Below are 6,583 nucleotides of genomic sequence, written 5' to 3'. Positions count from 1 at the left end.
GGAAGCATCACTACTTCTACCAGAGCAGCCAGGGTTCATCTTTGCTCCCATTTTGAAATAGCCTATTGGAGAATGAAGCCAACAGAGAAGGAAGCAGGACCAAGACAGGGAGAGACCAATGCCTGACAGTATTGAGCTCCTGGATTCAACCATGCTTGAAGTAAACCCTGTTTTCAGCATTCCCAACCAAATTATTCAATAAACTACCTTCTTTGCTTAAGCAATGGCAATGAAACAGAAGTCTGTTTCAGCCCCCCTAGTCTACAGAAAGGACTTCTAGCTGGCCACTATTGTCCTACTCCATTTTACCATATTAAGTTTCTGAATAATTATATGATAAATTAATCTAAGGAAACACTCAAGTTATTGTCGCCAAAAAAAATCCAAAAACTTGTAAAGCTACTGAATACAATATAACCTCCTAAGCCTTTTAAGAATGAATTAAACCTGCCTTCACTTGTGTGATCCCACAGAAGGAAAATGCCCTTCATCCACATGAACAAGTCCTGTTCTTCTTGACCCATTAGCCATCCTCCTGCTGCTCCTGCACTCAAACATGCCCGTGACTATTGTTGAAAGTGCTGCGATAAACATTGGGGTGCATGTGCCCCTTCGAATCAGCACTCCTGTGTCCTTTAGATAAAGTCCTAGTGGTGCAATTGCTGGGTTGTAAGGTAACTCTACTTTAGTTTTTGGAGGAACCTCCACGCTGTTTTCCAGAGCAGCTTCACCAGTCTGCATTCCCACCAGCAGTGCAGGAGGGTTCCCGTTTCTCCACATCGTCACCAACATCTGTTTCCTGAGTTAACTTTAGCCACCCTGACAGGTGTGAGGTTAGGTATTTCACCGTGGTTTTGATTTGTATTTCCCTGATGATGAGTGATGTTGAGCATTTTCTCATGTGTCGGTTGGCCATTTGCATGTCGTCTTTGGAGAAGTGTCTATTCATGTCTTTTGCCCATTTCTTCACTGGAATATTTGTTTTTTTGGGTGTTGAGTTTAATAAGTTCTTTATAGATTTTGGATACTAACCCTTTATCTGATCTGTCATTTGCAAATATCTTCTCCCATTCTGTCGGTTGCCTTTTAGTTTTGCTGATTGTCTTCTTCGCTGTGCAGAAGCTTTTTATTTGGATGAGGTCCCAATACTTCACTTTTGCTTTTGTTTCCCTTGCCTCCAGAGATGTGCTGAGTAAGAAGTTGCTGCGGCTAAGATCAAAGAGGTTTTTGCCTGCTCTCTCCTCGAGGATTTTGATGGTTTCCTGTCTTATGTTTAGGTCCTTCATCCATTTTGAGTTTATTTTTGTGTGTGGTGTAAGAAAGTGGTCCAGGTTCGTTCTCCTGCATATTGCTGTCCAGTTTTCCCAGCACCACCTGCTGAAGAGACTGTCTTTTTCCATGGGATACTCTTTCCTGATTTGTCAAAGATTTGTTGGCCGTACCTTGGTGGGTCCATTTCTGGGTTCTCTATTCTGTTCCATTGATCTGTCTGTTTTTGTGCCAATACCATGCTGTCTTGATGATTACAGCTTTGTAACACAGCTTAAAGTCCAGGATTCTGATGCCTCCAGCTTTGGTTTTCTTTTCCAACATTACTTTGGCTATTTGGAGTCTTTTGTGGTTCCATACAAATTTTAGGATTGCTTGTTCTAGCTCTGTGGAGAATGCTGGAGGGGGTGGCCGGGTGGGGGTGAGTTAAATGGATGATGGGCATTAAGGAGGGCACTTTTCGGGATGAGCACTGGGTGTCCTATGTAAGAGATGAATCACTGGGTTCTACTCCTGAAGCCAAGACTACACCGTATATTAACTAACTTGATATATAAAAAAAAAAATGCCAGTGTTGCCTGGCTCTGTGACGCACACCTCCCCAGCTCCCAGGTGAAGCAGGCCCCACATTCTACAGGCATTTCTCTCCACGTCCGGTGGCACAGCTCTGCCGTGCCTTGTGTGTGTGTGTGTGTGTGTGTGTCCACACAGATGCATTTTTTTTCTTCCCCGTTGAACAGTGATCTTCTTGAGAACAGGTCTTCAATGCCATCTTGAATCATTTGTCTTCAGAAAATCTGGAATACTGCTTTCTACGCCATAGAACCTTGATAAACGCCTGGTGGATGGAGGGGTTAACAAATGAATAAATGATGGTTTTTGGTGCAGATCGACGGTATTAATTGATCCAATAAGGCTGAGGATTCGAAATAGCTTACAGTCTCTTCTCTCTTCCTCTGTCTGCCGTCACACACCCAAATAACTATAAGGAGCATGGGGGTGTTCTCCGCTTCCTTTTTACCTTTATTGAGAACTGAAGTCGTTACATTTTCAGTGGCAAATTTCAGCTCAGGCTGCCAGGGGAAAGGCAACATAATCTGTCCGGCATGGTGGAAGACACAGTTGGCTGATCCTGTAGTGTATGCCGAAACCAGACGTCTATGCGATGCTTGGTGATTATTACGTGTTTCGAATCCGAATGTTGGAGCTTGGCGTGGGTAGGGAGGCACGGCTGGCGACAGTAAGCCCAGGACAAGATGTGGGCCTTCGCCATCAAAGTTACCCTGGGGTCTTGTGGGTTACTCTAGAAACCAGCCACTCCCGCTCGGGGGCCCTATGCTCACTTTTGTTGTGATTTGTTCACTGTCAGGCCACTCACTGAGTGTCTCTGGTCCTCGGAATGTACATAGGTAACAACGGGAATCACACAGAGTGTTCTTGAGGATTGAACGAGTTAATTCTTTTTGCTTATGTTTATTTATTTTTTGAGAGAGAGAGAGAGAGAGAGAGAGAGGCACCTGGGGAGGGACAGAGAGATCGAGGGAGAGAGAGAATCCCAAGCAGGGCTCTGCACTGTCAGTGCAGAGCCAGTGTGGGACTTGAACTCACGAACCATGAGATCATAACCTGAGCCAAAACCAGGAGTTGGATGCTTTACCCACTGAGCTATCCAGGGTCCCTTGAACAAGTTAATTCTTTTTTTTTTAATTTATTTTAATGTTTTAATTATTTATTTTAGAAAGAGAGAGAGAGAGAGTGGGGGAGAGAGAGGAGCTGCATGCTGACAGCAGGCAGCTCGACGCAAGGCTCGACTGGTGAACTGAGAGATCATGACCTGAGCCGAAGTCGGACGCTCAACTGACTGAGCCACTGAGAGCCCCGAACAAGTTAATTCTTACAGAGACTTAGAGCAGTGGCGGACATCTAGTAAGGGCACAAAACCCTTGGCTAAGATGCTGCCGGTGTCACGGAGGCATGAGTGAAGTCACGGGACGCTGATCGCACTGGGTACTCGGTAACTACTTGTTGGGGAGAGGACGTTTGCTGGGCACAGGGAGTGGCTTGTGCAGAGCGCATGGCATGGGTGTGGCCATGCTGGTAGTGGACGTGGTGGCACTGAGGGAGGGCACAGAAGGCAGGGGACACGCCGTTCCCGGGTCACATATCTGCCTGTTCGAAGCACGGTCTGGCCACAGCTCCCTGGCCTCCCGCATCTTTCCGAGACCCTGAACCAAGACCAGGTGGGACAGGCGGCTGGTGAAAGAGCCACCAGGGAAACTCCAGGCTCCAAGCCTTCCAGCCCGCTGCGGGCTGGCCCCACCTTCGTTCGCGCCTCCTCTCAGGACAATAGCCAGTGAACCCGCCTTGGGAGATGGCCCCCCACTCTTGCGCTGGGGGCTTGGTGGTTGCTGACTCGAAGCCCCAAAACAGATATTTGCTTTAAGAGGCAGAGTATGGAACCCTGGGAGCACAGACCTTGTGGCAGGCAGTGGAAAGATGGACCAACTACGAAGGCTTGTCTTGTCTCGTGAATCCCAGGTGCCTGCAAACAGCAGAGTGGGGCCTCCGGACAGTCAGGACCAGCTCTGGGAGGGCCTTCCTCACCCCTGCTGCTCGCTACACAGAAACTTCCTTCTCGTCCAACGCCATGGTTCTACCTACTACGTCATTATTTCCTTCGGGCCCCAAGACAGCTCCTTTTCTCCCACCCTACCATTCCAGATTCCTGAAGGGCAGGAATGTGATTCCCCAGGCTGAGTTTAGGTATCTCCACCGATCCCACCCTCTGCAGCTTCTGAGGGTCCATCCTGTGGGCCAGGGAGGAAGAGGGGTCACCCTTCCATGCAGCAGTGCCCTCAAATCGGGTTTCCCAGTCAGTGGAGGGCACAGGACAGAGAGCCAGAGATGCTATGAGACTTCTGGGCTCTGCTTGTCCCCAAGCTGAGCTCCAGCTGTGTATCTGGCCACTTCTCAGCCACACCTTGGAGTCATTGGGTAGAGATGCCTTCACCCCAGCCTGGTCAGGACAAACAGCTGAAGATAAAAGATTCCTGGGGACAGGGGCATATTCCTCGGGTGAGTTCATGTGACAATTGGAGGAGGAGGAGGCACAGAGAAGGTAAAACTCCAAGCTCTGTGCCACCCCCCCCCCCCGAAGGCTGATGGGAGCAGACAGCACTGTCTGGTAGAATTTATTGCTTTGCACCCTTGGACCTAAAATTTTGTTTGGTTCTTGAAAACCTGGACCCCACTGTCACATTGCAAAACGCTCCCCCTGAAATCTCGAATGTCAACAGTATTAATAAAAAAAAAAAAAGGGCAGCGTCTCCCTCCCTTTGGCATTTTTGTCTCATTCTGAGGACAGTGTGGATATTCAGATTTGAAAGTAGGTTCTCTTGGATTTGGCCACAGTCTCCTTTCAGGTCACGTGAGATGGAAGGCTGGTGTTGAGAATGAAGCCTCAGAATTACCTAACTTTCACTGACTGAACCTACACGTGTATCATTGGTGTTTCTCCAACATTGGGAATATGGTGTCGTGGGGGTGGGGGGTGGGTGCCAACATACTGAATGGAATATGGACAAGGGGAATTTGTAGCTCTGTATGACTTGTATGACTCTGATGAGTCGTCATGTATTCTGGAAAATGAGCCCCATGTCTGTTCTCTCTACTAAGTACTGCCTGGATTCCATCCTTGGCTGATGGAGTTGCCCACACCCCTCACACCATTGTGCACTGAGTAGAGTCAAAGCCCTGTGTGGGAGGAGAACCTGTACAGACAGAGGCTGGCCAGGATGGTTTCTTTCTTTCCCAGTTTTCCGGGGGTAAAACAAATTACTTTGCCATAGAAACTTCATTTTCTCTATATTTTTCAAGAAGTTTCTCGGCAGATTTAGAAACTGATAGGATCAGACACAGTAGCACAATTTAAACCAAGTTAAATAGAGTCTGATTTATAATCCTGATCCCATAGACTAGAGCATGTATTAATAAACCATCTCTGGGGGGAACCTAAGTTAACATTCCAAAACTTATCCCAGGTTGAATCATCCACCATATATCATTGGACATTAACATTCCCCACAGCACTCGGAACTGCAAATTTGCTTTGCAGAAAGTCAGATAATATCAAGTCTGATGGCTCATTTCTCAGTGGGCAAAGCTGCAGACACCACAAGACGTCTCTGGGCTGAAAACGCAGTGAGACGTGCCGCTGAGTTCCGTGTGGGTGTTGGCTCAAGAAAAGGCAGGGGTGATCGCACCTGTCCCCCCACAGCCACCGGCAACAGCGGCGGGGAAGTGCGGTCATCTGTTACAATGCCCCGTGATATGCTTGGGTGCGCGGCTCCAAGGAGCCTTCCCGCACGCACACCGTTGTGATGGCCTTGTACGTGGCAACTTCTGTAATTGTTCAATACTATCATCCCAGGTATTTAGTTTTTAATAGCTCAGTAAGACAGGACGTAAAGAACAATGTTCAATCCCATAAAGCCATACAGTGGGTTTCAGCACGCTCCGTAATGGATTCACCACTACACAACCAAGAGTAATTTCCCAATCTTACCCGCTGAGGTTGAAGGGGCAGAGAGAGCGCCCCATCGCCAAGACGAGAACATGTTTCAAAAGAAGGAAGTGTTTTCATTTCCTGTTTAAATAATTCCTCTCTTCAGCATCTTCATTGAAGAGATCATTATTTTCGGGGCGTCTGGGTGGCTTGGTAGGCTGGGCATCTGACTCTGGCTCAGGTCAGGATCTCACAGCCCATGAGTTCGAGCCCCGCGTCAGCTCGGAGCCTGGAGCCTGCTTCAGATTCTGTGTCTCCCTCTCTCTCTGCCCCTGCCCTGCTTGCACTTTGTCTCTCTCTCAAAAATAAAACATTAAAAAAATTTTTTTAAAAGATACTTATTTTCATCCAAATGATCTTGTAGCCAACAGTGCAAGCAGAATGGAGCTGTTTCCTCACAGTGTGAGGGTGGCCTTGAACTTTGCACTTGACCTTTGTAAGCCTCAGTCTTGTCATCCATCACTTAGAGATCATCACAATGAAAACTTTCAGGAAGGAAGGCTGTCGAGAACTGTCCTCAACAGCCCATAAAGGCCTTCCTCCCAGACCCGCCCTCTGGCAACCCGGGCATGATCCCAAAATAAAAGGCAGTCATTATATTTGAAATATATTTCTATTAAGATAATCTCAGGACATTGTCCCAAACAGTCCTCACCTTGGTTCTTTTGTCTTTGTGGTTTTGTTTTTACCGAAAATGTGCCTTCAAGAAACACCAATGTTTATTTTCCAGATTAGTTTTTGAATCTGAAT

Source organism: Felis catus, chromosome A3, assembly GCF_018350175.1.
Source record: "Felis catus isolate Fca126 chromosome A3, F.catus_Fca126_mat1.0, whole genome shotgun sequence".
Taxonomy (NCBI): Eukaryota; Metazoa; Chordata; class Mammalia; order Carnivora; family Felidae; genus Felis; species Felis catus.
The sequence above is the reverse complement of the archived record's forward strand: the minus strand, read 5'-3'. Positions refer to the sequence as shown.